The sequence below is a fragment of the Tasmannia lanceolata genome, unplaced genomic scaffold (assembly GCF_043159265.1).
Source record: "Tasmannia lanceolata isolate RefF3 unplaced genomic scaffold, GAP_Taslan_0.1 ptg000003l, whole genome shotgun sequence".
Classification (NCBI taxonomy): domain Eukaryota; kingdom Viridiplantae; phylum Streptophyta; class Magnoliopsida; order Canellales; family Winteraceae; genus Tasmannia; species Tasmannia lanceolata.
The window spans coordinates 45,357,857-45,380,168 of record NW_027518680.1 but is presented as its reverse complement, the minus strand read 5'-3'; positions in this window follow the sequence as shown (position 1 = coordinate 45,380,168).

Here is a 22,312-nt window from a genome sequence, read left to right as displayed (position 1 = left end):
GAGTCCAAAGGCTGAGTCGTAGACTGGTTAGTGGGCTGGGCCAGTATGGTTTCCTGGACATGAGAATAGGCAGTTGAGGTGTGGAAGGTGCCACGGTAACCTGAGAGGTGATCTCAAAGTGGCATTCTCTTCCAAGAGTTGATGAAAACTCCGAGTGAGTTCAGCTACTGCCTGTTGCAGTTCTTGGATAGCCTGAGACTGGTCCATAGGTTCTGCCATGATGGCAAGAGGAGTTGATGGATTGGAAGGTTCAGAAATTTCTACCGAGTGAGTATAAATTGAAGGACTCGGTAAATCCAAGGTTCTTTCTAGACAAGAGTTGATACGGGACGAGGCTTTTGACTTCTCGGGTGCAATGGTTTCAAGTGTACGAATTTTCTACCTGCAGATGGGAATACACATACACTAGATTCAGAGCTTTCATGCAAGAAGGAGAAATCATACAAAGTTTTTGTTTTTTTTATTTTTTATTTTTATTTTTTTTGTAATTTTTTACGAACTTTCTCAAATTTTGACGGGATTTTGACAGAATCTGGACATTCGAGAAGCTGAAAGCGAGGTCCGCCCCTACAGTCACTGACTGGGAAAATATCCTTGGAAAGATTAGAATTGAGACCTGAGACCACCCTGATCTTGAGACGATAAATGGACAGAGATTCGACACTTTGGATGACAAAATGGTTGGGATAGGATTGTCTCAAAAAGTGAAGACAACATGACCTGAGTATGAGTCCTGACTTTATGAACAAAACACTGGTCAGAAAAGACCATCTACCGAGGGGAAAATGAAGACAATTTGGGCAGATTTCTATCACTGTCTTGACTATAATGGGTGGTTTGGATGAGTCTAAGCTTTCGAAAAGACTGACTTGAATTTGAGCAGAGCTCGGGTACTGTGACCATAACAATGGTCATGACAGGATTGTCTTCGTACAAGAAGACGGGTTGATTTAGTCAGAGCTTTGCCGCCACACACCAAAACAAATGTTTTGGAAATGAGTCTAACCTTTCGGAAAGATGGATTGGATTTGAGCGGAGCTCGGGTACAGTGACCATAACAAATGGTTATGAGAAGGTTATCTTCGTACTAGAAGATGGGTTGATTTGGGCAGAGCTTCGCTTCCACAGACCATAACAAATGGTTTGGAAAAGTGGGGTCTAACATTTCATAAAGAAGGATTGGAATTTGAGCAGAGCTCAGGTACTATGACCATAACAAATGGTCATGACAGGGATTATCTTCGTATGAGAAGATGGGTTAGTTTGGGCAGAGCTTCGCCGCCACGAACCACAACAAATGGTTCGAAATGGGTCTAACTTTTCAAAAAGACGGATTGGAATTTGAGCAGAGCTCGGGTACTGTGACCATGACAAATGGTCATGACATGGTTATCTTCGTACCAGAAGATGGGTTAAGTTGGGCAGAGCTCCGCCGCTATTGACCATAACAGAGGTCAGGAAATGAGTATAACTTTTCAGAAAGATTGACATGCATTGAGCAGAGCTCGGGTACTGTGAACATAACAATGGTCATGACAGGATCATCTTCGTACAAGAAGACAGATTTATTTGGGCAGAGCTCCGCCACTCTTAGCCATAAAAAGAGATCAGGGAAGGTTTATCTCTATGTGGAGAGATGACTCCAAAAGGATTTGACTAGGGTGATCTGGGCAGGTCTATGGACAGATGGACATTATTTGGACAGAGCTTCGCCGTCTTCACTATAATGATAGTCAGGACGGATCGAGAGTCGAAAAGCAGTAGAGCCGGACGAGGCTGAGACCAAGACGGTCTGGACATTTTATTTGAGCAGAGCTCCGCCAGTTTGACCATAACGATGGTCAGGACGGGTCTAAACTCGATAAAAAAAGTAGAGCCTGATGAGGCTGAGACCAAGACGGTCTGGACAAGGAGATGATTTGAGGGATTGCAATAATTTTTGAAAGATGGGACCATAATGAGGGTCTTTTGGTTAAGCATACTAACCGTAGGACGAACATCCCTCTAGGGTACAATGGTTGCTTATCCAAGGAATACGACAGTATGGGTTTGCAAAAATGAATTTTGACAAGACTAATAAAGGTTAAAAGTAACCTCTAATCTTGGGTAAAAGTAAGCTGCAACCGTTTGTGCATCGGGCTAGGTTAATGACATCCCTAGCAAGAATTGAGGCAACCCAGGGATACCTTTCTAGACTAGCTCGACATGCCCGCAGTGGGCTGGGGATTTAGTGTATCCGTATTCAGATGACGCTCACATCTCTCGAGAGTAACTGGTAGGCTTGCTTAACTCTAAGCTCAGCATGCCCTTAGACAGGGCATAGTAACATCTAAGTGCACAATATGCTGGGCTATGCAGGGGATGAAGGCTTCAAGGTCCCTCTTGCCAATGTGTATAAGCAATTCCTTGTTCAGTGTGCCTGAACGCAACAAAAAGTTAGTACAACATTGTTTTAATGTTACCACAAGGGCAACGTGCAAAGAGATGGTCCTTTCACCTCAAATGGATGTGTGACCAGCATATTCGGGTGATGAAATCCCAAATACAACTGAATCCGTTCCAAGGGCTACTCACTACCGGGGAAATAGGTATGCAAGTGGGCGATGAACTCCCATGGTGTGTGCGCGAAAAAAGAAAATAAAGGGGGTAGCCTAGGTGCCTCCTGGGGCGTTTTAGTGCGATTTAATTGCGAGCATTGGCTTAAACAATTTTGCGGCAATTTTGAGCATTGGCTCTTAGCAATCCCTGTAGAAAAGGCGCAGCAAGTGTATATATATGTACTGTAAAGTAAATCTAACACTTGTTTGTTATGCTCGTATGGAGCGTTCGCAACTTGCGAAAAAGTTCACAGCTTGTGAATACCCTTGAAGGCTATATCGGGTTAAGGATAACCCGAAGACAGGAGAAAATTCAAATTAGTTCATTTTAAATTCTCGAAAAATGCCATTTAGTTATATAGAGCTACATCCTTTTAATTATGATAACAGGCTCTGCTAAGAGAGATTATCATGTTTAAGTTTTTTCTAGCAGAGTCGCTAGTCTGTGGGAGCTGATTTTTCTGTGTTTGCGCAGGACGATAAGGGATCACCACAATCGGGTTTTACATAGGGGGTGTTATTTGATCTGTGTTACTTGCGGACTCGGGACCGTAGTCCTAACTTCGCAAGTTTAGAGAAACTCAGAGTAACAACCTAGGTTAGGTCCTAGGACCCGTGTCTATTCTTCCAAGGAAATGAGTAACGACTCGAATTTCGTTGGAAGAATAGTAATCAGGGGTTCCTTTGCTCTGGGTCTAGAACCTTATATTTTACTCTGTTTGCTTAAGGCATGGTCCTTACAGATATCCAGGTAAGGGTTGTGGTTACAATTGGGGAACGTATTAAGCACCCCTCTCGCCCAGCTTAATCCGGTCTCTTAATTTAGATTGGCATTTTGGAAGGATTTAAAATAAAAGGATTCGATCTTATTTCCCTTGTTAGATTATGCTTAATTCCAAATATAAATGGAGTGAATTTATAAAAGAAAACAAAAATAAGTGATAATTAACCCGATCGGTGTTGTAAGTTGTTTACCGCTCGAATTGAACTCGCAACTACTCACGATCAGGCTAACTAGAATCAAACGGAAAATGACTGTACAGAAAGTAAAAGTAAAGCAGAGGGGTTTATATCGTAAGTTCGGGGGGCAATTTGTGCGCCCGAGATCCTATGATGTCACCACCTCGTACTTTACTATGCAGAAAGCTGTAAATTGTAGAAAGTAAAGAGCAAGTCGGAGGAATTTATGCCTCAAGGTATCGAGGATGTATCAGAATGATTCTTGTGACATCTCAACCTGGTACCTTACTTGTGCAGAAAGCTGTAAAGTGCTGGAATTAGTAGAAGGCATATAGAGGGGCATGACATCACGAATGATGAAACCCACCCTATAAGTTTCGTAAATACACAACTATAAAGTAAAGGGATTACATTTTTAGGTTTGTATCGTAAATTGCTTACAGCAGAGCCTGATTTCGCGACTTACTTTGTAACAGAAAAGTAATTAGATTACCCTTGTTTTAGATTTGTATCGTAAGTTGCTTGCGGCAGAGCCTGATTTCACAACTTACTTTATAACAGAAAAAGTGAATGGATAACCCTTGTTTCAGGTTTGTATCATAAGTTGCTTGCGGCAGAGCCTGATTTCGCAACTTAATTTACAACAGAAAAAGTGAATGGATTACCCTTGTTTTAGGTTTTTGTATCGTAAGTTGCTTGCGGCAGAGCCTAATTTCGTAACTTACTTTACAACCCCGCTTTGTAAACATACAACTGGAAAATAAATAAATAATATCTTACCAGTGAAAATTGGGCAGCATAACCGCGCTTGATTGAGAAGAACCTTCGAGGCTACGGAGAAATCGGCGGCGTAACGGCGCTGTGTGACCGAATCGCCTCCGAGTTCGTCGAGATTTCAGCAGAACAACAACACTACTATTGAAAAGTAGCTCGTAGTTCTGAGAAATTCGGCAAAACAACGGCACAGAAAGGAAAGGACGCTCTGAACTTCAAAAATTCGGCGGAATGCCGACGTCCAAAAAGAGCTACCTAGTGTTCCTCTACTAAAGCAAGCTAACTAGGATTTTTTGATTTTCTGTAGGGGTTTGAGGCTTGAAAAGGGGGAGAAATACACCGAAACAAGGTGTATACACCAGAGAGAGAGAGAGTGAAAGAGAGGAGAATGAGAGAGAGGGAGGAGAAGGAATTAAAAATCCCTCACCCCCTCTCCTTTATTTATAGTGGAGAGGGGGGGGGGGTATTTCGGTTATTGTGGTGGGTGACATCACCCCCAAAAAGGTGCCTGATGTCACACCACACCCCCCTTATTTCATCCCCCCTTATTTCATCCGCTCTTGGTTCATCTCGTAGTGTTTTCCTCTTTTATCAGTACTTCGGTTGTCCATATCTCTTCTGATTGGACTCCGATTTGACTCCGATTCGCACGTGGTGAAGTCTGTTGGATTCCTTATCTCCAGGGCTTTTCAATGAACCAGAAATCGGGTGCTTTTCAGAAGTCAGGTGTCGTTTGGATGCCAAAAGAGATTTTCGGACCCAAAGTTAACCTACCGATTGGGAATGTCGTGTGCAGGCAGGCTTATCAGTTTGTGCCATAAATGGCGGACACTGAGTAGACAGGCTTCTGGTCTGACGAAAATGTCGTTTGCTACGTGAAAACAGGCTTTCCGGTAATTCGGGAATGACTTTTTCATCCTGTAGTGATTTTCGTCTTCGGTCGTCCATATCTCTTCCGATTGGACTCCGATTCGCATATGGTCAGGTCCGTTGGATTTTGTTTCTCTAGGGCTTTCCAATGGACAGGAAATCAGGTGCTTTCGAGAAGTCGGGTGTCTTTTAGATACCAAAAGAGAGTTTCAGACCCAAAATTGACCTACCGATTTACAATGTCGTGAACATACGGGTTTACCGACGGATGCCATGTAAACAGGCTTTGGGTTCGCCTAAAAAATCAGGTGTTATGTTAAAACAGGCTTTCGGTGGTTGAAAACGGCTTTAGAAAATTGTTTGGTACCCTAAAGAGAGATTGAGAGAAACATAACTGGTGCTCTGGAACTCGTCATAAGGTTCTTCCTTGCGTCACCTATCACTAATACTTCCTTGACAAAATTAGGTGTCTATAGTTCTACCCCAATTACCCAGGATCAAAGAGTTTATTGAGACCTTAATTTCTAGTCGAATCAAGTCCAACCTTCTACGAGGCAGATGGACGTACCTGGTTCGATGGAAAGGATTTCAATTCGAGGTCACAGCGAACAATTCATTTGTACAGATTGATTTTGCGTTGGGCCTAAATTTAAGCTTGTTCTCTTCATTTTGTCTAAACTCGAGGTCGAGTTTCTTTCAAGCGGGAGGGACTGATGTAGGACAATAGGATTAGTATTTTTCTTTCTTTCTTTCCCGCTAGGATTAGTAACTTTCTTTGTTTTGGTAGAGATTTTTATTTTGTTAGTAGCTTATAGTTGTTTGTTGATGTAGTAGGATTCTAGGCACAACTTTTATTTAAGAGATTGTAACCTGTGAGCTTTAATCAGTCAAAGGAATAATATCAAAGGCTTTTGTCTCTCTGTCTCTCTCTTCTCCCCATTCGTAGTGGATTCTAGGGTTCTTCTTCTTCTTCCTAGTGGATTCGTTGGCAATTATCGGATCGTACGGTTCGGGTGCGATTCCACGTTTGATCCGCTGCGTTAGGAAGGTGTGGGCAGTATCAATACATATACTCATGCTCAAGAGGCCAATGACTTTTGGTCGGTTGGCGTCGCTACGGCTCTAATGAGCTTGCTATTGGAGGTTAGTTTTTGTGCAAATCGATAGTACTTTTGCTTTTATTGGATACCAAATCTGGGAACTTGAGTTTTGATATTCAAATTTGGTAGTATTTTGGGAGCTTTTTTCATTTCTAAAATTTATTGAATTGGTTGGGTATTGATCATGGATTAATACAATTAAAGATGCATTATAAGCAGGGTTTTGTTATCAAAGGAAGGATTTGGTATAAAAACGTGTTGTAGCTGGATTTAATAAGCAAGATATTTCCTTTCTCTTGATCATGAGAGGAGAGAAGATTGGGTGAGGCAGAGAGGTTATTTCTCCTTTCTGTTGAAGTTTTTCATTGAAGTTGGGAAGAGTTCAAAGTATCAGATTGTCACATCCACATACATCAGATGGAGGATCTCTCTCATGGGAGGGGAGATGATCAAAAGTGGAGACTCTTTCTCTCAGTTGAGGTATGGAACATTTTAATATAGGTGAGTATCTTTGTGTTTATATTCCTATTGAAGTAATACTCATCCCAAATAAAATGGACGTCCAAGGGTGGTTGCCATATTGAAAAAGAGCTTGAAACTTGGAACTTGGGTTGTTTTATAGCAAGGGAATAGCTAGTCTTTTGGTTTGTTAATCAATAGTTCTAATTCCCTATATTGGTGCCTTCGGATATGAGTGCTACAACTCAAAAACTGTAGACTGAAGCCTACTTTCGGGCACATTGTTCAAACCTTGAAGATCTCACATCAGAAAGTTGGTAATGCGGGTGCTTAAGAGGGAAGAAGAAGATAAATAAGAACACAAGATCACATCCAAGAGAAGAAGAAATGGATATTCCATCAACTACATAAGTTAATATAAATCCAAAACCCCCTTCTACAACTGATTTCTACCTATTTAAATAAAAGACATCAAGAGAAAATTCGTTCAAGCTCCCCCACTAGCTAACTTAGGGACTAACATAACATTATTTGCATTGGAACTCACTAACTTTGCCTGGTTTGTGAACCCATAGACATAGTCCACTAAAACTGCCATAACTTTTTAACCACTTTTCCAATTTTTGAGCACAAAAACTTTTTGGAAGGATCTCAAAAAGACCTACAACTTTGTAGTTTACCACTTTCCATAATTCTGCCATTTCGAGGTCCAAAAATCAGGTTAAAAAACGGGCCGGCAACATTATTATTGGAATGCATCTTGGAACTCCACCAAAACCACCTAGGCATGACATGGCTGCCATGGTGGCGCTGCATCATCATCTCCGGGTGAGAAATAACTCGCCCACGAGTTCTCATCAAGCTCTCCATGATAAGTTGTTAAGTCTTTAACATTGAAAGTTGGGTGAGTATTGATATTTGGAGGGAGCTCAATCTTGTATGCATTGTCGTTGATTTTCTTGAGAATTCGACATGAACTAATCTTATTCTCCTTGAGCTTGTTATAGGATCTGGCTGGAAATTGTTCATTCTTCAAATAAACCTACACAAGATCACTTTCATTGAAGATTTTGATTCAGCGATGAGTATTGGCTGCTTGCTTATACTTCCCGGTATTTTCTTCAAGATTCTTCTTCACTTCTTCATGAATCCTTATCATAGTAGTAGCAAAATCTTCCGCCTTCTTGTTGGAGAATGACGGATCAAGAATGGGTGCAAGATCAAGATAGTATTTTGGAGTTTTTCCATAGATCACTTCAAATGGGCTCTTACTGGTAGAATGATTTACAACATAATTATAAGAAAAATCCGCTTGAGAAAGCACCATATCCCATTGCTTGGGCCTTTTTGCCGCCAAACTCCTAAGCAAATTTCCCAAAGTTTGATTCACCACATCGGTTTGTCCATCGATTTGAGGATGATAAGCACTAGTATAGAGCAAAATAGTACCAATTCTTTTCCACAAGCATCTCCAAAAATGACTACGGAATTTAGTATCCCTATCCTAAACAATGGACTTGGGAACATCATGATGCTTAACTACCTCATTGAAATAATTATTAGCAACATAGGAAGCATCCATAGTCTTCTTGCAAGGAATGGAAATGGGCCATTTTAGAGAAGCGATCAACAACTACGAAGATGGAATCATTATCTCTTTGAGTTCTCGGCAAGCCAACCACAAAATCCATACAAACATCTTCCCATGGAGCATTAGGAAATGGAAGTGGATTGTAGGTACCAGTGTTTTGAGTATGGTCCTTGCATGTTTGGCATATTCGGGACCTCTTCACATTACGCATCACATCTCGGTAAATGGTCGGCCAAAAATACTTCTCTTCCACTAGCAAAACAGTTTTGTCTCTTCCAAAATGTCCTCCCAAATCTCCCGAATGTAGCTCTTTAATAACATACTCTCTAAGGGAGCATTTTGGAATGCATAGGCGACTCCCCTTAAAGAGAAAATCATCTTGAAGAAGATAATCTTCATGTTTCCCTTCTTTGCAAAGCTTCCAATTTCATCAAAGTCTTCATCATTAGCATACATGTCTCTAATGCCATCAAAATAAACAACAACAAATTTTCCAATGAAAGGGGCGAAGGACTTGATTTATTATCCACATGAAGGTACTTGGAGCATTGGAGAGACCAAATGGCATAACAAACCACACATATAAGCCTTCACATGTCTTGAAAGTGGTCTTCCATTCATCTCCCGTCTTGATTCGAATTTGATGGTAGCCACTTCTATGATCAATCTTGAAAAATATCCTTGCACCAGCAAGCATGTCAAACATATCATCACTTCTTGGAATAGGAAACCGGTATTTGATATTGATTCGGTTTATAGCACGACTATCCACACGCATGCACCATGTTCCATCTTTCTTTGGAGTTAGTAAGGCCGGCACCGCACAAGGGCTCAAGCTTTCTTTGATGCAACCTTTATTCAACAACTCAATTACTTGCCTATTTAACTCTTCATGCTCTTTAGGAATCATACGGTAGTGAGCTTTGTTAGGAAGATTAGAACCGGGAATCAAATCAATTTGATGTTGAATGTCTCTGAAATGAGGGAGTCCATTGGGGAACTCATCGGGTGTGACATCCTTAAATTCCTCCAAGAGAGGTTCTAACTCACTACGCACATTGAAACCCATTTCCACATCTTTCACCACTAGCATGTATATGATACCACTACTCTCACTTTCTCTTGCAAACATTGATAAAGTGAGAAAATACTACCCTCTTGTAAAGATTTGTGTGTCTTTTCCTCCTTACTAGGCAAGAGAACAATCTCCACTTTTTTCGTTCGAAAGATATATGTATTTTTATGACCAGCATTGGTAACATTTCTATCATATTGCCACGGCCTTCCTAAGAGTATGTGACACATCCATAGGAACTACATCACGCCAAACTTGATCATTGTAATTCTTACCCATAGAAAATGACACTAAACATCGTTTAGTAACTTTCACCTCATTAGCCTTCTTGAACCATGCAATCTGATAGGGCTTTGGATGTGGTTCGGATTTGAGCTTGAGCTTGTTCACCATTTCATGAGATACGATGTTCTCACAACTCCCACCATCGATCCCAATGGTGCAAACCTTGTCATGATATTTGCATCGAGTCTTGAAAATATTGGAATGAAGCCAATCATCATCAGATTTAACCTTTGGCGTAGCAAGTGCTCTTTGGATCACCAAACTTTCTCCTTCTTCGGGTTCTATTCTTCATGTTGTATGTCATACTCCTCATCATATATGGGCTGATTTGAATCATTAGCAAGATCATCATCATTTTCTTCATCACCGTAGGCCACTACTTGCCTCTTTGGACAATCTTTGAAATGAGCTTGACCACACTTGAAATAAGCATTCGAATTGTTGGGACGATTGGGCTGATTTCCAACTTGATGTGTAGGGGCTGATTTTGTAGAATTTTTGTTGAAATATTCGGACCTTGACTTTGTACCTCCACCATGGGAAGATTCACCTTTAGAAGAAGGATAAAGACTACGACCATCCACATACTTTTCAGCACCACGATGAGCAAGCTTAGCCTCCACCTTCAAGGCTAGTTGATAAGCATCATTGAAGCTCAATGATCGGCGCATTTTCATTTCATCACGAAGAGAAAACTTCAAACCATCAACATACCTTGCCACAAGTTGATCTTCACATCTTGAATATCATTACAAGCCATGAGTTTCTAGAATTCTTCGGTGTAATTCAACACACTCTAGGATTCTTGGTGTAGGTTGTTGAATTGAGAAACAATAATTTGAGAAAAATTCAAAGGGAGAAATTTCTCCTTAAGGATTGACTTCATTTTCTCCCAAGAAGAGATCTTCGCTTTCCTTTGTGGATTCTCATCTCTTAAACTTTATCCCACCATGTTAAAGCCTTATATCCACAAGCTTCACACGTTGGCTTTCGGGTGTCTCCTTATAATCAAAGAACTTCTCAATGGCACTACTCATAAAAAAAAAAAAAAACTTCTCAATGGCACTATGCCATTCAAGAAACTCTTCAGGCTGTAGATGACCATGGAATTCAAGCAAATCAATCTTGATGGTGTCAAAATCACGATAGAACCTTCCCAAACTAGCCTCCTCACGAGTATTGGCGAAGAGATTCGCAACGAATTCATGACTAGAACCTCCATGGCTTGATCCACCACGCTCACTACGAGCCTCTTGGCATTCAAGTCACGTGGTAAGTTGCTCAACTTGTCTTCAAAGTGCTTGAAGTTCATCATCTCTTTCATCTCTCAAATCTTCCATCATTTGGTTACCACGCCTTCCTCTAACTCTTCGTGCCGCCATGAAAATCAAATCGAAGCTATCCCAAGATAGTAACATTGGCTCTGATACTAAATAATTTGGGTGCTTAAGAGGGAAGAAGAAGATAAATAAGAACACATGATCACATCTAAGAGAAGAAGAATAAAATGGGAGGAATGCTCAACCCAATTGATATTCCATCAATTACATAAGTTAATCTAAATCCAAAATCCCCTTCTCCAACTGATTTCTATCAATTTAAATAAAAGACAACAAGAGAAAATTCGTTCAAGATCCCCCAGTAGCTAACTTAGGGACTAACATAACATTAATTGCTTTCGATCTCACTAACTTTGACTGGTTTGGGAACCCACATACACAGTCCACTAAAACTGCGATTACTTTCAGAAATTCCAATAGGCAACACAAGAGGGGGGGTGAATTGGGTTATTAAAAATTTGCCCTAGTTAAGTGCAATGTTAAGATTAATTTTCACAATTAACAATTATAGATCTAACCCTTGTTTAGATAACAATAATAATGAAGGTAAGGTTTAGATTTTACCAATCACCATAAGAAGGAGGAAAAGAGAATAGGAGACCATGCACTCATGTAAAGTGGTTCGGTCCCAACCGGACCTACTCCACTACGCAAGTACTAGGTCTTTCCTTGGGATTTTCTTTCACTATTTGAGATTCCGCACGCCGAATCTCCAGGCTTTTACAATAAACTCCTTCAAGGGAACAAACCCCCTTTTTACAAACCGCCTCCAAGGATCACCGCCTCTTTGCAAACCGCCTTCAAGGTGATCTCTCCTCTTAGCAAAACCGCCTCCAAGAAGAAGAACCCTTTTCACAAACCGCCTCAAAGGGAACCGCTTCTCTTCGCGAATACAATGAATGATAGAAAAAAATAAAGCTCACTCAACGCCTCTTGATAGGCTAATACAACCAATACAAAGCTTTCACAAACTCTCCAAAAGATAAGCAAAACAAAGCCCTATGGAGATCCTCTTGTTGAATGTTGATTTGCAAAATCAAAGCATGAAGAGGAAAACTAAAAATCTTTTATTTGAAAGTTTGGGCTCAAGACGATTTGCCAAAAGGTTATTTAGTTGGTCTTGGATAGGGTATAAATAGCCCATGGGAAGATATGACCATTTGGGGGGTAAAACCGTAAAAACTGGGTTGAAAAAGTCAACCTGTGCAAGCCCCAACAACTCTTTTGCCAGACCGGCACGGTCAACCGGGCTACTGCCGTCGCCCGCCCCTATCGGGCAAACCTTTTTAAATTTCAAATTTCTATCGTCGCGGTCAACCGACCCATGGCAGTCGCCCGGCGAGGGCTACTTGGACTTTTATATTTTGTCCAGTTTCTTATCCGCGGTGTACCGGACCTATGGAGGTCGACTGGCCCAACCATGCTGGATTGTTTCTGAATTTTCAGAAACACATCTGAGGTTGCCCGGGAAGCCCCGGTCGACCAGCCCGCTATGTTTCGGCAGGTGCTGCATTTCAAAGATGTTCGCTCGGGTAACCCCGGTCGACCGGCCCTATTTAAAAATCCTTTTTAACATATAAAATCCAAGGGACTTTGGGCCATGGTCTTTGGGCTTTTGTCCAAAGTTTTCAAATACATTTTGGGGAGTGTGAATGGTTTTCAAAGATGTTAAAGTTAATTATGAAAATCATTTTGAAAAACCTTCGAAAGTGCAAATACATAAAACAAGAGGACTCTAAATACAATCTAAAGTGTATACCCTTGAGTCTTCTTAGATTGCTTGGCTCCTCCGCACTTTCTTGGACATCTTCCACTTGTGAGTGAACTCTTGAACATTCTTCGGTGCTTGTGACTTCCTCCATTCCTTGAGCATGTTGGATGGTCCATGAGGTGTCACCAATGCTTGTTCAACTCCAAGTTTCTACTGGCACTTTGCTAGGCAATTTGTTGGATCTTGAACTTGAGCTTCTTGGCTTTGAACATCCTCCAACTGGTGATGTCTTCACTGTGAGTGCAAGCTCTTGATCATTGTGTGTGCGGATTCACAAGCCATGTGTTGAGATGAGTTGTGTAGTGGCGATATGACATATCAAATTCCTGTATATAACACAACACTAAAAAACAACGCATTAGTCCATAAAAATTCATCAATTTGGGTTTGCTAGCATCAAAACAAAAGGATAAAGGTGAATGATTGAACCCATGAGAACCCTTGGGCTTACATTCTCCCCCTTTTTGATGATGGCAAACAAAAATTGATTAGGATGTAGGAGATATCAAAATGATAGATAAATAAGTATTAATTGATATACCAATTGAGCATAGCTCCCCCTCACTATATGCACAAATATAACATGGCAACATAAAGCTAGAAATGCTTATAGAATTTGGACTACCTAATCAATTCCAAAATTCTCCCCCTTCTGGCAACAGCAAAAAGGAAGGGTTTTAACAGTTAGGTTCAAACTATAGTTCCAAACATTACTCCCCCTATCTACTTATCATGAATATAAGGTGATTGAAATGAAATATGCATGATAAGAACATTCAAACATAGAGATACAAGACTCAGTGTGGAATATTCCTATGTTTGATCTCAGGTAGAGCTATGTGAATGGGCATAGGTAAATGGTATATACTACAAACTACTTCTATAGCCCATGAAACTAATGAATATATTACATTTAAGCTCTCATAATGCTTATCATATAGGTTGAGCAAGTATAATGCATGATAAGCAGTTTTTTTTTTTTTTTTAATTTGATCTTAAAGATATGCATATGAAGCACAACAAATGGGGCAATGAATACTGTGAGCACATCACAATAGTCCATATAAAGATGAGAGTGTGACAATTAAGCTCTCCCCCTAAGTATTTGTCATGGGCCTTAGGTAAAACCTATAGGGTAAGGCGTGGCAATACAAACTGGCTAAAGATGTGATTGTGAGTGCATAACCAATGCATCTTATCATGTAAATGATCTACTTAGCTTCAAAAGTACATGATAAGAGACTACCTCATAGGCAATGAGATGATCAACTCAAGCACTATCCTATAAAGGAGAGTTCTAGAGAGTTTTCAACCAATTAGACTCTAGAACAAAATACTTATCCTAGGAAGAGATGATACCATATGAGTCCATCCAAGATAAGTCTAAAGCCTAAAATGATATGACACTAAGGCTTAGGCTAAGGGTACTTGTCATGAATGAGATATAATCTCAAACTAAAAGCATAAGATAAGACCCGACTATACCACAAATGGAGCAATGTGGCTCCAAATGAGTGTACTTATCATATGAAATGTAATAACCATATCAAACATCATATGATAAGATGAAAATGACAGATATTTACATATATTGCCCCCCCTTTGTAAGTGACTCATACAGAGTATGAATCCAAAGGGTTGTCCAAACACAGGCACCAAGGGATTTAGAAGTGAATGTTGACAAATAACCCTTGGGCTACAACTACATGTTTGCTAAGGACATTTAGATGATATCAAATGAGATGGTGAGATATCCTAGCAACACATGCTCCCCCTAACTATATGCATATAATATATAAGCATATATATATATATATATATATATATATATATATATATATATATATATAACAATTCAAAGCACATATGACTTATCATGGTTGGGATGTTGGCTAGAGGCCTAAGTAATTAGATGTTTTAATTAATGTGAGATTACAATCTCCCTCTTAACTAGTAAGAAGGCAAAAAGCACAAATTAAGTAGCTTTTAACTTTAAAGTTTAACATCTTACCATGTAGCTAATACCATACAAGGGGAATATACATAGAGTGCTATACAAATAGACAATTTTACATATACCAATGATAGCTAATGATGACAAGTATTTAAGTATTTATCATAGGAAAAGCAACTCTATACTAGTGTGAAGGTAAATAGTTTATTGAGTTTTCCTATAGGGACAAAACTAGTTTTCTATTTTAGGGAATGATCATTTTCACTTTCATGTTCATGTTCCCTATTTACTTGTTATATGTGTTTTGATGGATTAAGCTCATTTTAAATGATTAAGTAATTTTCAAAACACATTTCATTACCATTTTACCCTCTAAAGCCAATTATATACCTGATCTCAATTTTTAGCACACTTATGGCTTTTTAGTCATAATCTCATGATTTTAATGATGTTCATAACTTGTGATGAACTCATGAGATATAAGTTTGAGTATATGATGAAAATATTTTCAAACAACTCAAACTTATAGTGATCTAGCTTGAGAATGCTCAAGTGTATGATGGAAATATATCACATTCATAGGCATAATGTATATATATATATATACATCATTTTAGATCCCACGCATCTTATTAAGTGGATCTTTATAATCAATGTCATATGGATAATGTATATAGATGACAAATATCAATTACACTCCATAATGACAATGTGTTTCAATGTGCAACTTATGAAGATTTTAACTTAAGTTTTCACTTTTCTAGTGTACCTATGTTTATTGTGAAGGATTTTAAGATGATTAAAAGATTGTTATCTCTTCACATGTGTTACTAAGTTCATTTTCACTTGTTACATGATTTAAGTTACCTTTTGAGTTCTTTTCAACAAGTGAGTCACATGTCCTAAATGAATTATCATGATGAGGCTTTTGGACATGATTAGTTCAATGATGAGTTCATATAACTCATAAAGATTTTTCTCATTGAACCAAGTTTCAATTTTCCTTAAATGATATAACATTTTGAGTTTGAGGGGATTATTTCAAAAGCCAAGGATCCTCAAGAGTCTAAAGAGTGATACACCTTGGGCTAATGAATTTGACTTATAAATTTCTCATGATATTGACCATAGTTTTGGAAATTTACTAAGTTTTGTATTTTGATCCGACCTTGATTGATTAAAGAATGTCTAAGATTTGATTTACAATGTTTTTACTTAGACATAGCATTTTTCTTGATTTTTTATCATTTCTTCTATTCTCAGGTTTCTGTTCTATTTCTTTTATGTTTGCTAAAGGACATGATCAACAAAGCTAAACCAATGAAATATAGCACTAGCAAAACTTGTTTTCATGGGTCAATGGGGTACTAAGTGTATAAATGTGTTTCAAGTTATATACCAACACTTAGACCATAGTACATGGTCATACCATTATAAGAGTGTGTAATCCATTGTGCACAATAGCATGAGTTTATAGACATTAACACACTATATCATGTTATTAATGGTATAACACCTAAATATAGATACATATAAAGATCAAGCAAGAATACCATGTGTGTATCTATAGAACATTCTTAAAAAGATGTGATCTTTAAAGCACAATTATCTAGACATATGATATTCAATCATTACAACATGTCTAGTAAGGAATTCAAATGATTTATCATTTTAGTACAATCAACTAGATGCAAGGAAGTCAATCTATCTTTGGAGTAGCATCTAGCATACATGTTCACAAAATATATAACTTTTAAGCACAAACTAATTAGATACAAAAAGTGAAGTATCTAGTAAACCTTTTCAAGAGATATGATGATTAATTACACATGAGATACAAAGCAATATTCAAATTTAAATGCATGTATCTTCTTGTTATTTTTTAAAATATTTTATAATATAAGCACAACCCCTAGGATTAACATATTCAATGAATATTTTGAGTAAGGGACTTTGGAACCCAAATTACCTTGGTTCCAATCGAGTTTGCTCTTGGGAGTGTGTCTTTTCTTATCCAAAGAAACTTGTTTGACCGTACAAACCTAAATTTGCATTTAGATTTATAGTGTCCAACTCTACCACAATAATAGCATGAATGGTCATGGGTAGAGGGATGACATGAACTACAAGAGTATTATGGTTAAGCACATTCTTGTTCTCTTCTTGTAGCTTGACATTTTCAAGCCTAAACTTTTCTTTTTCCAACTTCATCTCATCTAACCTATCTTCTAGATATTCAATTTCATGAGATGAGTTAGTGTAGACACCCCATTTTGCTCTGCTTTAATCAACAAAGAAGTTAGTGTTCTTGTTATCAGTCTTTTTCAGTATTTTCCATTCCCGTGTCCGCTCCTCTTGTTTTCTTGATCTTTTCGGTTATTTCTGTCCTGTTTTGCGTCGTCCTGATAATTGTTGAGAGGGGTTGTTCACAAGAATTAAAAGCAAGAGAGAATTTGGACCTGTTTGGTGGGCCCGTATTGAGCATTGGTTTAAATTTGGATCAACAAGGAGGGCCCGCGCATTGTTTTATTGAAAAATGAGTTTTGAACCTACTTCGATCCAGTGCATAAAGATGCCCATCAAGGGAATAGTCAAGATCTCAGAGAAGTCATTTTAACAACCCATTTTTGTGGCGGTTATCAAGTTGAGCTATTCAGATGACTCTTGAAAATGATTCAAGGAGCGCAACGAATGTATATTGAGGCCTGTTATTTGAGTGGTTCGGATCACTCAATGGAAATGATTTTGGCGACCCATTCTCGTTGCGGCCCATCAATTGAATAGCTAGGATCATCTTATAGAAGAGGTTAAGGTGCGGTCAATCAATTCATCGTAGCCCAACACAATCAATGGTCAAGATTGTCAAGTGGCCCTATCAAATGGACAGTTTAGATCATGCTATTGAGAGAGTTCCCGGGGCATGACCAATTCAAGTCGCGGTTAATCAATTAAGCGGTTTGGATCATCCTATGGCTGCAATTTGCAGGGCGCAACCCTGGCTCATTTAAATGGACAGTTTATATCATCAAGAAAGGTGTACAATCCGCACTAAGGAAAGATCGGAAACATCCACTCGTTCTTAATGTATTTTAGGAAGAGGAATCCGAAGGAATCACACTGATTTTTGTGCAGCTTTTCTTATTCAATAGCCATTTATCCTTAAAAAGGAGGATATTCTCCCCCTCACGTATTATTGCATGCATTGCATGGGAACATGTTGGGAAAGATACCATGTGAATGGAAAGGTTCTCAAATTAGCCATTCACGGTTTACATACGTGGGTGTGTTAGTTGGGAATATTTCAATCAAAATAGCATGTCATTGAAATAGAAAGGTTGGATTTTCTTTTTTTGGTGTAGATTGCTGCCATGCCTAAAAAAAAAAGTCACTTTAGAAAGAAAAAAGTTGCTGCATTGAGTGGGGTGGAGGAAAGAATGTTGCCTTGACTCTAAAAAGGAAGGAGCGGGAAGACAAAAAGGAGGATGAATATGAGAATGAAGGGGGGAGGAAGAGGATCGGTTTTTTTTTTTTTTGGAGGAGGATTCCCATTACTCTAATGATCTATCTCGCTCCCCACTGCAACTCTCGTCTCCCTCTTTAAGCAACAGATACCTCCCCTCTTCAAGCGACAGATCTCACCCTCTCCTACGCTCAAGAACAGAACACAGCCATCCCTCTGCATCTCATTCTCGATCCCTCCAAAAACAGAGTATGTATTCTGCCATCCCACTCCCTCTCTATCTTTCTCACCCTCTCTCGAAATCCTCCCTATCCCTCATCTATCCGTAATCTCCAACAGCCCACTAAAAAAAAATATAAAAAAACCAGAGCACCGTATCTCATTCACCCACTCTCATCTCTTTCCAAATCTCTCAACTCTCTCTCTGCGTCGTCTCTCTCACTCAACCTCTCCCTATCTCCTCAAGCTCTCTCTCTTGGTTTTCTCGGTTTTTTTTTTTTAAAAAAAAAACGTGAAAAACAGAGTATTGCATACTCTGTTTTTCTCTCTCTCTCTCTCTCTCAGTTACTCTTCCTCACTCTCTTTCTCTGTTTCGGCCTCTCCATCACTCTCTGTCCATCTCCATACTCCCATCTCACTTGCTCTCACACTCTCTGTCCATCTCCATACTCCCATCTCACTCGCTCTCACACTCTCTGTCCATCTCTTACTCTCCCCTCACACTATCTTTCTGCTTCTCCCTCACCTTAACCTCTATCTGTGTCTACCCCTCTCTATATATCTCTCCATATCTCTCTCTCTCGGTCTCACTCTCTCTGCCTAACTCTCACTCTCTCTCGGCCTCTCCCTCTTTCTCTATCTATCTCCATCTCTCGGCAAAAAAAAAAAAAAAAAAAGGAAGAAGAAAGCGGGCCAGTTCGCTGCGTCGGCGGGATTTTTAGATTTTTCGGCTCTCGGATTCGGCGAGGAACCCCATCACAGGTTGGTACACTGTTCTCGGATTTTTTCAGAATTATTTGGTATTTTTTTAGATTTTTGCATGATTTTTAAGCATTTAAATGAATTTAATTTAATATTAAATGTGTGTGCTTAAAATCATGATCTGCATGAGTGTTTCAATTCCGTTTCGTCTCAAAATTTAATACAATGATCTATCTAAATAGAGTAAGATAACTATCAGATCGGATCGGACATTGGATCAACGGTTTTTTAGAATTTGAGTGAAGAGTAGAATTTTATTTAAAATAATGGCTGAGAAATTACGAAATTCGAAAAAATTGCCATCTCAGGATGATCTATTTTTTGGAATTTTAAATTTTTCTTGTGTTCATCACATCAGAATAAGGTTGGAGGACATTTTCCGGAGTCGTAATTTTCTCGAAAATCGTGTTTTAAAAATAGAAAACTCTTTAAAAATATCTTTTCGACGGAGAAAAATAAAAGATATACTGAACAGATTCCAAAAATAATGTAATTTCGTGGGAAAATAATATGATACTGATACATTCTACCAAGAATAATTAAGAATTTTTGGATTTTGATTGGTATATTATTTTATGCTTTCTTTGAAAATTATCAGATTTTGGGAGAATTTTTACTGTCATCAGATCACAGATAAAATTCTCAAACTTTTTAAATTAGTCTTATATTTCATATTTCTTGCTGCTGTAAAATTTTCAAGTGATTTAGATCTTGTTTCATATGGGATGTAGTTTTAATTCAGAATTTGGTCTGAAAATTGAAAAATCCGAAACTGATAGTAAATAGTTTCTAAAATTCATGAAAATCTCACAGGATGCTATTTTTACTTATATCTTACTACTGTAGAAATTTCATTGAATTTTGATTTCTATTTCTAGTAGTTTCTGTGTTATTTTTGCAATCTGGTCTTATTATTGTTAAATCAAAATTAAATATGAGCTTAATGTAAAAATCTGCAAAACTCTTTTAATAAGTTACATCCCATCATGTCTTGTTGCTGCAGAAGTTTCAATTCATTTCGGATTCATTTACAACAATTTCACTTGTAAAATCACTCATATGGTTTAAAATTGATAAAATCCATTAAAAAATTGAAATTAATTGAAAATCATCTTAAAATTTCTAAAGAACCTTAAATCTCTGTCACACGTTCACTCATCAATCCATCGAAACAGAAACCTTAGGATCTTTAGATTTCCCTGGAAAAATGGCCAGTGCATCCATAATCGTATCCCTATTGCACTCGATCTTTGACAATTTGAATATTTAAGCTATAGCATGTTGTTGGCTCCGAGGTTACTGTCCACGGAAATCCTGAGATATGCTAGGCAATAAGATGCTATAACCTAAGTATTAAATTGTACAAAGAAAGAGCGCACGATTCCCTTCCTTGGATGCTATTCTGGGCCGAAATTGGTGAACCCTAGAGCCATTGGTAATTCTTAAATGTCCAAAAAAACTGAAAATCCTTGAAATCTGAGATTAACTAACTTCAAGAACTGAAATCGATTCATCTCGTGTCTGTCGGAACCGTTGGATCACGGTTTCCGTCATAGGAACCATTAGAGCCCAATTTAGGAACACTTATGTCAAGTCGTGTCCTAGGTTTTAGGGAGTCTTAAGTTTTAGGGAGTCCTAGAGTTAGGAGTCCAGCCTCATCACGGACGCTTGCTACGGATAGCAACCGTGCCATAGGTCTAGTTACACTAGTCACCCAATCTCTCCCTAGGACAAGCCTAGTAAACTAGGATGTAGGCTAACCTGCATTAGTCTAAAGAATAACTTGAAATTTAGATAAGAATCATATAGCATCTTAGATGAAATCCTAGGATAATAAAATCTTCAACTTGAATTAAATAACTTCTCCTAAAACTGTTGAAACAGTCAATCCCTTTTAGGTCGGTGTCTTAGTTGAGTTAGGCATAAGTAGCTTAGCTTAGGTGCACCGAACTACGCCGACTCTGATCCTAGTGAGGCTTGGGTACGTAGGCAGCTTGGATGTCTGATGGCATACCAACCGCGAGTCGGCACCACAACAAATTGTGGTGTTTTGTACATTCTTAATTAAATCATTTACGATTTTCCATGAAATTAGAATCTTAGGAGAACTTGCACCTAGATTGAATCCAAACAAATTAAGGAATCAAGATACACATTTAGGATCCACAATGAAATTAGATCATAGGATGCATGTCACTTAGCTAGCACATTAATAAAGAGTTGAATGAGCCATTTAAAAAGAATTTAAAAGAGTTAACTTTTGGAATTGAAGACCGATTATTGGGCAGGAATGGTGCATGTGGTGGATAACTCCCCATACCTTCCATTCTTGTAACCAGGTAGCGAGTCTAGATTTCTGGTTAATCATGGGTCCTAGATCCCACATCTAGGTGGCGACTCTGTCAGTCTCTTTTGTGTGAAATTCGGATTGCCTTAGTGATCCCAAGTTCACAGAAAAGACGAATTAAAATCAATATTAAAATGCACACGCCAATCGCGTGGGTACAAGAGAGAGTGTGGCGGCTCGCGCCCCACCCCTCTCGCGGGATCGGGTCTCACCGTTAGTCCATAACTCTTCTTCATCTTCCTTCAAGTATTTATATTTTTTATTGAGCTCATGGTTTGCATTAAGTAGACCTTTGTTTAACTCAAGTAATTTAACCTCTTTTATCTTGAGTTCTTCTAGATTTTCTTCTAAGGTCTTGATTTTGCATATCATGGAGTCAACAGACTTCTTATCCTTTTTATTTCTTTCCATTAACTCCTTGTTAAGCTCTAAATATTTAGTTTTGAGTTGCTCACTTTCTTGTACATCAATCTTAGTTATTAGTGAGATAACTTTGCAAGTGTTGAGGTTATTATAATGTTCTTTAAGCTTATTCTAAACTTCCTTAGCAGTTTTACATGATGTAACAACATTATAAACATTAGTTCTTAAGGCACAACACAATGCAATTGGAGCTTTGGAATGCAAAATGAATTGTTTTGTGTCTTTTTCAGTGAATTTTCTAGTGTTAAGAAAAATGACTCCCTTTTCTATAGTTTACCACACACCAAACTCTAGACTTTTAATATAGGTCATCATACGGATCGAC